An 11,323-nucleotide genomic window follows, 5' to 3' on the forward strand; every position below is an offset into this window, starting at 1 on the left:
GTCACATGTTAAGCTCACCATAAGGAAGGTCAGTAAATATGAAGAGAAGTCAATTAAGGAGATATTAGTCTTAATAGTAATAATTTCTGAGTCTTTGTAGTTCGTTCGAAGAGATCAATTGTAAAATTTCAAAGGTTATGACTGAAAAACCATACTTTAAAAGGGAACTAGCACGAGAAAACCGCCTAACTTAAGGTTGACCACCTAAACTAAGGTTGATCACTTAACCTAAGGTTGACCATCTTAGGTGTTGACCGCCTAACCTAAGGTTAACTGCCTAACCTAAGGTTGACCACTTAACCTAAAGTTGACCACCTAACCTAAGATTGACCCCCTAAACCAAAGTTGACCACTTAACCTAAGGTTGACCATCTTAGGTGTTGACCACCTAACCTAAGGTTAACTGCCTGTCCTAAGGTTGACCACCTAACGTAAAGTTGACTGCCTAACCTAAGGTTGACCACCTAACCTAATGTTGACCTCCTAACGTAAAGTTGACTGCCTAACCTAACCTAAGGTTCGCCGCCTAACCTAACCTATGAGCCGTATCCTTACCTACCGGCAGCGACCCCCCCCCCCCTAGACTTCCATATCTTTAGCTTACCCTAAGACTAAGTCATGACCCTGTGTTAGCTTCCCAACTGGCTTCACTTCCGGCAAGGTAACACTGAATTATATTTATTAAATCGTAAAACTAGCTTCATATCATCGTATTTCAGACCAAGATAAACACCAACTTCACCATAAATAAAATAGATTTGACAGGTAATAAAAAAGTTTATGCCTGTCCAGACGAATTAAATTTACTCCAGATTTCTTTCAGAGATGTTTCATATTCTACTGGAAATTTCTTTTCTTTTTTCTCTAAGTAAAAAGAAATTGTGTCTCAGTCATTCGAGGTTACAGAATCTAAAACCTCTATAAGTGAAATTTGTAGTTTGAAGATTTAAAGGCCGCTCATGAATGGCAGGGGCAAGGGAGAGTAACATTGCCCTATCAAGCAGGACAATGCCCTAGAAACTGACCATATTACATATATAATTATGATCAGCGCCCAAGCCCCCTCTCCACTCAAGCTAGGAGCAAGGATGGTCAGGCAATGGCTGCTAATGACTCAGCAGATAGACCTATAGGCTCCCCCACCCCCTACCATCCTTAGCTCACAAGGATAGAGAGGTTGTAGTGACCAAAGGAACTATCGAGTTTGAGCGGGACTCAAACCCGTCTGGTAATCACCAGGCAAGGATGTTATCAGGCCACCACAACCCTAACCTAACTAGTGAAATTAATAGGAATATGAAATCTATCCTTGTTAATTTGCTAAGGTGCATTTTATCTACCATAGACACGATGATAACAAAACTGTGATTTAATCTGATTAATGACTGAAGTTTTTAAAACTACAGGAAAGCAATGATAAACTCAAATATTCCTCAGAACTCTTTTTTTTTTTTTCTGGAGCTAAGTTGAATAGTTTAGCTTCTCGGTCCCTTGAAATTACGAGTCATTTTTATTAAGCAAATAAACCGTACATGAGTATATATTGTACTTTATATTTTGTGCCATTCATGTAGAAATTATACTTGCCATAGTGTACATTGTACTCTATATTTTGTGCCATTCATGTCGAAGTTATACTTGCCATAGTATATATTGTACCCTTTGGTGCAAAAGTTCGAATTTTAATACTAGTGTAGGTAATTAGAATGACACATTTAACATGTACCAGTATTCATTATTATTGTCATTATCTTATATGCACATATTTATTGTATTATGAGTTTTCAAGCGTTATTTCCAGATGTTGCATATCAGCATAATAATTCATGTCATATTAATATGATATGGCAACATTGTATTAGCATTGGCAACACTTATCTATTGTTTGCCCTGATCTCTTACTGTCGAGTTATCTTTTCGTTGTTCCCACGGACTTTGTATTTTACTCATAATAGACATTACGAACATACTTTTAAAGTTGTATCCTTGCCCCACCCATCAAGGTTAAGGAAGTTAGCAACACGTACACTAAGACAATAAATTGACGTATAAAGACCCAAAACCTACATGGCTTAGGACTATGAAGCGTGAAGTAGGAAATGACGAATGGAGAATATTGATTTAAAAGTTCAAGATAGAGACGACTGGCGAAATCGAACTGAGGCCGTTTGCGTCAATAGGCATGGGAGGAGATGATGATGATGATGATAAATTAAACCAGAAACCTTCATGTAAGCTGGAGTTAAGAAATGTCTTAATAGTTTCACTCTTCTTTTTCTTTCCAGAAACACGCAAAAATTCTCTTCTATTCGAATCCCCACTTATGTTATGATGAAATCCGGCGCGTTCTGAACAGCGTAGGTCAACTGGAAGAAGAGGAATCGCTCGTTATGAAGCTCACGAACGGGAACAAAATGGCCTGTAAGTGTACTTGTTGTTGAAGACAACACAGAATTCTCATTTTCATTTTGTTAATCTCAAGAATACTGGAAAATACTCGAGTGCCATGTGTGGATGAGGTCATGATGAGGGGTAGATGGAGATGGTTTGGGCATGCTCTTCACACTCCCCAAGAGAGATTAGCTCACCAAATGTTTAGCTGGGCTCCATAAGGTACTAGAAGAGTTGGAAGCCCCAGGCCTACATGGCTGAGGACTATGAAGTGCGAAGTAGGGGCTGATGAATGGAGAATTATTGAATTAAAAGTTCAAGACAGAGAAGACTGGCGTCAATATGCGTAGGAGATGATGATGATGATGATGATGATGTAAGAATACTGGGTATACAGTGCTGATACGTATGTATTTTATGCATTCTCATGTTAGTCTCCTGCTTGCATTTTAGACACAGGCAAACATGTTTTTTTTTTTTTTTTACACAAGCCTTTGAGAAAACAGCTATTCCTTATGCTCTCAATAACTATTTGTATATATATACATTTTGAAACTTTTGTTTCTCATGTGCCCAACACACATCTCCACCTTTTCATGTACTTAATAGTAATTTTATTTTTGTATGGAAGTATATAAAAATTTTTGAAATAGGTGAGAGTTATATTGTGTAAGGATTGTAACTTTTCTTTTTTATAAGGGCCTAAGTACAGTATTATATCTTGCAACAAGTTTGTACATTGTGCTCGGAGTTTGTTGTTTGGCCCTTTGAATACGTTGGCCAAAATGCTGCTAAAAAGTATTGAAACCTCTTGGCTAGTATAGTAGTAACGAGTTCGCCTAGCATTTACATGGAAGCAGATGGATCCCAGTCCGGGACTGTGAGTTTAAGCTGTTTACTGGGGAGGCCACTGCTGTTGTTGGACACCAAAACTTCCCCGGCTGACGTTCTTGTGGGTATCTATTCCGATGAAACTGGAACTAAAACCAGACACCTTAACCTTTTTGCTTTTATTATGCTGGTGTTGAAATGCAGATTTCCAAGTTTTTTTCCGTCGTTAGACTTTTATCCAAAACTGGTTTGCCCTTATTTGCAAATGAGCTAATGGATATGTAGCCAGACAGGAGGAAGAACATGATAATAGATGTGTCAGTGACCAATTTTGTCAAGTAACAGACCAATGGCAGGGAAAAAAATAGATTGAAGGATATAGTGACTATAAATATTATTAAATATCGTTTGAGTCTCCTTACTTTACCGTTTTAGTCCCTAATATTCATAACACCGATTACAGTTGCATATAGTAGAGCTACAGTATAGGGGGATAGGATAGGTGGGGGAGGGGAGGGGGAGAATTAGGATTTTGGAAGGATTGGAGGGAAAAGTGTTGAAATGAAGTACAGTGGTAAGTGAAAAGGTCGGGGCATACCCAATAGATTTTTTTTTTCATCATACCTTTTGGACTACTAGGAGATGATTTCTGTTACCAGACTCGTAGGGACTTGTGTTTTCATGATTGTTCCTTTTTTACGGTTTATTTATTTGTTTATTTACCTATTTTGATTGTTTTTGATATTCCAAATTTGGTTCATCCTGAGAAATGATAGGAGTTATCCTTTTCCACTAGGAAGGCTCGTTTTGGGTGTTTGTAATTTCCTCTTACAGTGCCAAATGTATGTAAGGGTATAGAAGTCTGGTTTCAGTTCCATCAGAATAGATGCTTACCAGAACGTCAGTCGGGCAAACCGAACCCCATTGTTGTGCCCAACCACAGCAGTGGCCACCCCCAGTAAAGAGCTTAAACTCACAGTCCTCGGCTGGGATCGATCTGCTGCCATGCAAATGCTAGGCGAACACATTCAAAAAAAGACATTGGGGGACAAATCATAAAAGTACAAATACTAACTTGATTCTTTATTCATTCGTCACAGGTCAGACCATGAATATGTCTATCAGCGCCAGCCCAGTCGAAAGACGAGGCGTTCTAAAGATCGACTGGTTCAAGTTTCTCGGCCGCTACGACGACCCCCTCATGGGATATTACGTCTACTACAAGCCAGTAAATACAAATGCTAGAGAGGACACTTATGCCGAGTAAGATTTTCTTCTTCTCTCTCTCGCCTTCTTCTTCTCCACCGTTATTATTATTATTATTATTATTATTATTATTATTATTATTATTTGCTAAGCTACAACCCTAGCTGGAAAAGGAGGATTCTATAACCCCAGGGGCTCCAACAGGGAAAATACCCCAGTGAGGAAAGGAAACAAGGAAAAAAATATTTCAAGAAGAGTAACAATATTAAAAGAAATACTTCCTATATAAACTATAAAAAGTTTAACAAAACAAGAGGAAGAGAAGTTAGATAGAATAATGTGCCCGATTGTACCCTCAAGCAAGAGAACTCTAACCCAAGTCAGTGGAAGACCATGGTACAGAGGCTATGGCACTACCCAAGATTAGAGACCAATGATTTTATTTTGGAGTGTACTAGAAGAGCTGCTTACCTTTATCCCTACATAAAGGGGTCGGTTGCCTAGTGCGTCGTCTCCAATGCCTTCCTTCAAAGGACCCTCTTTGCCGTTGAAATAATTCATTTATAATTGATTTTGCTCCAATATCCTGACCGAGCATGTATTAGCAGTATACACGATATAGTACTGAGAGCAGTAATGCAATAGATGCGCCACAATATACAGGAAATGTAAGGGCGCTGTACCAACCATGTGTCACACGATCGTACATAGTTCATTTTGTGCTTATATCTTCGCTCTCCCCGCGCACTGAAAAGAACCTGAAAAATCATGTATGCTATTTTCCTCTGTAACATTGTCGATTTCTCAACATAAAAATTCTTGTTGCTTTGAGATTTGGTATATAAAGGAGAGTGTTCTACAATAAACTAACTCAGTTGCTTTCACACTGCCTTTGAGTTCACAACCTTTTCTCGGCACGTTACAGCGCGCTCAGTATTGAAAGATATAATAGCAAGTATGTAATTTTCATTATCATTGGTAGTCAGACCACGGTGAAGATTTATAAAATGGACAACTGCGAGGAGAGACCCATGGAGAGTATGAGAAAAATGTCGCTTACAGTAGACCTCTTCATGTTGGAGTGTTGTGTGCCGTATTCAGCTGGCACTTTCCTGAGTGGTCCGTTTTCATAATGCACTTCATAATTTCTTGAGATACAGTTAACCCTCAACCTGACCCTGTTACTCTCTCGTATGAAAATTTACATTTTAAATGTTTCTTTTATCCTCAATAACCTTTTTAGCCTGATCATGATCTAACTAATTCTTGACTCATATCTTGTTCTCTACTATATTTCCTATTCTTAGCACATTATCCTTTATTCTTAACTTACTCCCCCCCCCCATTGTTTGTTTATTTTCTTTATTTTTAGTTATTAGGTATCTCTGGTATTAGTATATATCCTGGAATAATTTTGGACCTTCATACATTGTCTGATATTTTTAGAGTATTTTCCTTTAAATGTTTTGAATATTCCTTATTTGAATACTGAACGTGTCATTACTCACCATTCTAGAATATTTCCTTTAAATAATTTGACAGATTCTTAGTTTAAATAATGTACGTGCCATTAATCTTCATCATTCCAGAATATTTTCTTTTTAAAAGTTTGACAAAATCCTAGTATAAATACGTGCCATTAATCATTATCATTCCAGAATATTTTCTTTTTAAAAGTTTGACAAAATCCTAGTATAAATACGTGCCATTAATCATTATCATTCCAGAATATTTTCCTTTTAAAAGTGTGACAAAATCCTAGTATAAATACGTGCCATTAATCATTATCATTCCAGAATATTTTCCTTTTAAAAGTTTGACAAAATCCTAGTATAAATACGTGCCATTGATCATTATCATTCCAGAATATTTTCTTTTTAAAAGTTTGACAAAATCCTAGTATAAATACGTGCCATTAATCATTATCATTCCAGAATATTTTCCTTTTAAAAGTTTGACAAAATCCTAGTATAAATACGTGCCATTAATCATTATCATTCCAGAATATTTTCCTTTTAAAAGTTTGACAAAATCCTAGTATAAATACGTGCCATTAATCATTATCATTCCAGAATATTTTCCTTTTAAAAGTGTGACAAAATCCTAGTATAAATACGTGCCATTAATCATTATCATTCCAGAATATTTTCCTTTTAAAAGTTTGACAAAATCCTAGTATAAATACGTGCCATTGATCATTATCATTCCAGAATATTTTCCTTTTAAAAGTTTGACAAAATCCTAGTATAAATACGTGCCATTAATCATTACCATTCCAGAATATTTACTTTTAAAAGTTTAACAAAATCCTAGTTTAAATACCTGCCATTAATTGTCATCATTCCATAATAATTTCCTTTTAAAAGCTTGACAAAATCCTAGTTTAAATACGTGCCATTAATTGTCATCATTCCATAATATTTTCCTTTTAAAAGCTTGACAAAATCCTAGTTTAGATACGTTCCATTAATTGTCATCATTCTAGAATATTTTCTTTTAAAAGTTTGACAAAATCTTAGTTTAAATACGTGCCATTAATTGTCATCATTCCATAATAATTTCCTTGTAAAAGCTTGCCAAAATCCTAGTTTAAATACGAGCCATTAATTGCCATCATTCCATAATAATTTCCTTTTAAAAGCTTGACAAAATCCTAGTTTAAATACGTGCCATTAATTGTCATCATTCCATAATAATTTCCTTTTAAAAGTTTGACAAAATACTAGTTTAAATACGTGCCATTAATTGTCATCATTCTAGAATATTTTCCTTTTAAAAGCTTGACAAAATCCTAGTTTAAATACGAGCCATTAATTGTCATCATTCCATAATAATTTCCTTTTAAAATCTTGACAAAATCCTAGTTTAAATACGTGTCATTAATTGTCATCATTCCATAATAATTTCCTTTTAAAAGCTTGACAAAATACTAATTTAAATACGTGCCATTAATTGTCATCATTCTAGAATATTTTCTTTTAAAATTTTGACAAAATCGTAGTTTAAATACGTGCCATTAATTGTCATCATTCCATAATAATTTCTTTTTATAAGCTTGACAAAATCCTAGTTTAAACACGTGCCATTAATTGTCATCATTCCATAATAATTTCCTTTTAAAAGCTTGACAAAATCCTAGTTTAGATAGGTGCCATTAATTGTCATCATTCCATAATAATTTCCTTTTAAAAGTTTGACAAAATCCTAGTTTAAATACGTGCCATTAATTGTCATCATTCCATAATATTTTCCTTGTAAAAGCTTGACAAAATCCTAGTTTAAATACGTACCATTAATTGTCATCATTCTAGAATATTTTCTTTTAAAAGATTAACAAAATCCTAGTTTAAATACGTGCCATTAATTGTCATCCTTCCATAATAATTTCCTTTTAAAAGCTTGACAAAATCCTAGTTTAAATACTTGCCATTAATTGTCATCATTCCATAATAATTTCCTTTTAAAAGTTTGACAAAATCCTAGTTTAAATACGTGCCATTAATTGTCATCATTCCATAATAATTTCCTTTTAAAAGCTTGACAAAATCCTAGTTTACATACGTGCCATTAATTGTCATCATTCCATAATAATTTCCTTTTAAAAGTTTGACAAAATCCTAGTTTAAATACGTGCCATTAATTGTCATCATTCTATAATAATTTCCTTTTAAAAGCTTGACAAAATCCTAGTTTAAATACGAGCCATTAATTGTCATCATTCCATAATAATTTCCTTTTAAAAGCTTGACAAAATCCTAGTTTAAATACGTGCCATTAATTGTCATCATTCTAGAATATTTTCTTTTAAAAGCTTGACAAAATCCTAGTTTAAATACGTGCCATTAATTATCATCATTCCATAATAATTTCCTTTTAAAAGCTTGACAAAATCCTAGTTTAAATACGTGCCATTAATTGTCCTCATTCCATAATAATTTCCTTTTAAAAGCTTGACAAAATCCTAGTTTAAATACGTGCCATTAATTGTCATCATTCTAGAATATTTTCTTTTAAAAGTTTGACAAAATCCTAGTTTAAATACGTGCCATTAATTGTCATCATTCTAGAATATTTTCTTTTAAAAGTTTGACAAAATCCTAGTTTAAATACGTGCCATTAATTGTCATCATTCCATAATATTTTCCTTTTAAAAGCTTGACAATATCCTAGTTTAAATACGTGCCATTAATTGTCATCATTCTAGAATATTTTCTTTTAAAAGTTTGACAAAATACTAGTTTAAATACGTGCCATTAATTGTCATCCTTCCATTATAATTTCCTTTTAAAAGCTTGACAAAATCCCTGTTTAAATACGTGCCATTAATTGTCATCATTCCATAATAATTTCCTTTTAAAAGTTTGACAAAATCCTAGTTTAAATACGTGCCATTAATTGTCATCATTCCATAATAATTTCCTTTTAAAAGCTTGCCAAAATCCTAGTTTAAATTCGTGCCATTAATTGTCATCATTCCATAATCATTTCCTTTTAAAAGTTTGACAAAATCCTAGTTTAAATACGTGCCATTAATTTTCATCATTCCATAATAATTTCCTTTTAAAAGTTTGACAAAATCCTAGTTTAAATACGTGACATTAATTGTCATCATTCCATAATAATTTCCTTTTAAAAGCTTGACAAAATCCTAGTTTAAATACGTGCCATTAATTGTCATCATTCCATAATAATTTCCTTTTAAAATCTTGACAAAATCCTAGTTTAAATACGTGCCATTAATCATCATTCCAGAATATTTTTCTTTAAAAATTTTGATAAAATACTAGTTTAAATACGTACCATTAATAGTCATCATTCCAGATTATTTTCCTTCTAAAGGTTTGACAAAATCCTAGTTTAAATAAGTGCCATTAATTATCATCATTCCAGAATCTTTTCCTTTTAAAAGTTTGACAAATTCCTAGATTAAATACGTGCCATTAATTGTCATAATTCCAGAATATTTTCCTTTTAAAAGTTTGACAAATTCCTAGTTTAAATACGTGCCATTAATTGTCATAATTCCAGAATATTTTCCTTTTAAAAGTTTGACAAATTCCTAGTTTAAATACGTGCCATTAATTGTCCTAATTCCCGAATATTATCCTTTTAAAAGTTTGACAAATTCCTAGTTTAAATACATGCCATTAATTATCATAATTCCAGAATATTTTTCTTTAAAAAGTTTGACAAATTCCTAGTTTAGATGCATCCCATTAATCATCATCATTCCAGATTTTTTTTTTCTTTTTTTTTTACAAAATCTTAGTTTACATACATTCCATTATTCATCTTATATCTGGAATATTTTCCTCTAAAAAGTTTGACAAAATCCTAGTTTAATCTTCATCATAGCAATAATTAAAGTGGGGCCTTTCTCGAAACAGAGTCTACGGTAATTAATATTAATATTTCACAATACTCGAAGCAATCCAGTGCAAATAAATACTAGTCTAGTTACTCTAGTTAGTCTAGTACATAAACAATATCCTTTTATGTAATGCCCAAGTAATTGTCTCTATCTAATGAGATTATTCATAGCATCTTGTCCATTCCTCTTTGGTAGCTACGTTCTTCTCCTTCGTCATTTCCTTCATTTTGCTTCTTCTTCTAGGGCTGTGGTCATCGATGTGGTAAGGTCCCTGACTGGTGAACGCCATACTGGGGTTCGAGTCCCGCTCAAACTCGTTAGAATCTTTGGTTGCTGTAACCTTACCATCCTTATGAGCTAAGGATGGGGGGTTTGGGGGAGCCTTTAGGTCTGCCTGCTGAGTCATCAGCAGACATTGCCTGGCCCTCCTTAGTTCTAGCTTGGGTGGAGAGGGGGCTTGGGCACTTGCTTGAGGATACACTTGGGCATACTATTCTATCTTATTTCTCTTCCTCGGGATTTGTTAAAGTTTTTATAGTTTATATATGAGATATTTATTTTAATGTTACTGTTCTTAATTTTTTTTATTTTTCCTTGTTTCCTTTCCTCACTCGGCTATTTTCCCTGTTGAGGTCCCTGGGCTTATAGCATCCAGCTTTTCCAACCAGGGATGTAGCTTAGCAAGTAATAATAGTAAGGAATACATTAAAAAAGAAAAAAAAACTAAAGTGAATTGTGTGATCTGTTCCATTTTTCGTTTTCAGTGACTGGATGGAAAAGTACTTGATAGACAAATTCGAAAATCAGACCGAGGGATACTTAACGGATTTGGAACCGAATACCACGTACACCATCTACATGGAGTCGGATGTCATTATGAACAAAGAGAATGGATTCAGGGTCAGGTCGCCCACTGCCAATGGCACAACGGTTGCCTTCAGTAAGTGAGGCGTTGAACTTATTTCGTCTTTAATTTCTGAGATTATATTTTTATTTTTTAGTTTAGTTAATTTTTTTGGTTAATTAGGTCCTGAGGTACCTTCGTAGGTTTGTTTGAGGAATTTTTTGCGGTTTTTCTTAAACGTCAAATCGTGTTATACATTTTTTTGCGAAATTATTTTGAAATCAGTTTTTTATATTTCCTCTTTTTCGCTTTTCATTTCAGTCAAGTCTTTGTATTGTTTATTATAAAAATTTAACATGACTTTGTGTTATGTTAAGTTACATCTTAAATTTTTGTTGACGGAGTTGCTATAAGAGCGTTTTCTTTTGGGCATTTTCTTTCATACCTATCTATTTATCACTCTACATAGATTTGATATTTACAACAGTATATGCTGCTAATGGAAAAAGAAAAGTTTAATTCACTGCCACAGAAGTAACACTGGTATGTAAACAGAAAATAGAGTTGTGGTGGCCGATTTGGTAACGTCCCTCAAACTCGTTAGTATGTATTGTCGCTGCAATCTCACCATACTTGTCAGCTAAGGATGGGGCGTTTGGGGGAGCGTATAGGTCTATCTG

Source organism: Palaemon carinicauda, chromosome 6, assembly GCF_036898095.1.
Source record: "Palaemon carinicauda isolate YSFRI2023 chromosome 6, ASM3689809v2, whole genome shotgun sequence".
NCBI lineage: Eukaryota > Metazoa > Arthropoda > Malacostraca > Decapoda > Palaemonidae > Palaemon > Palaemon carinicauda.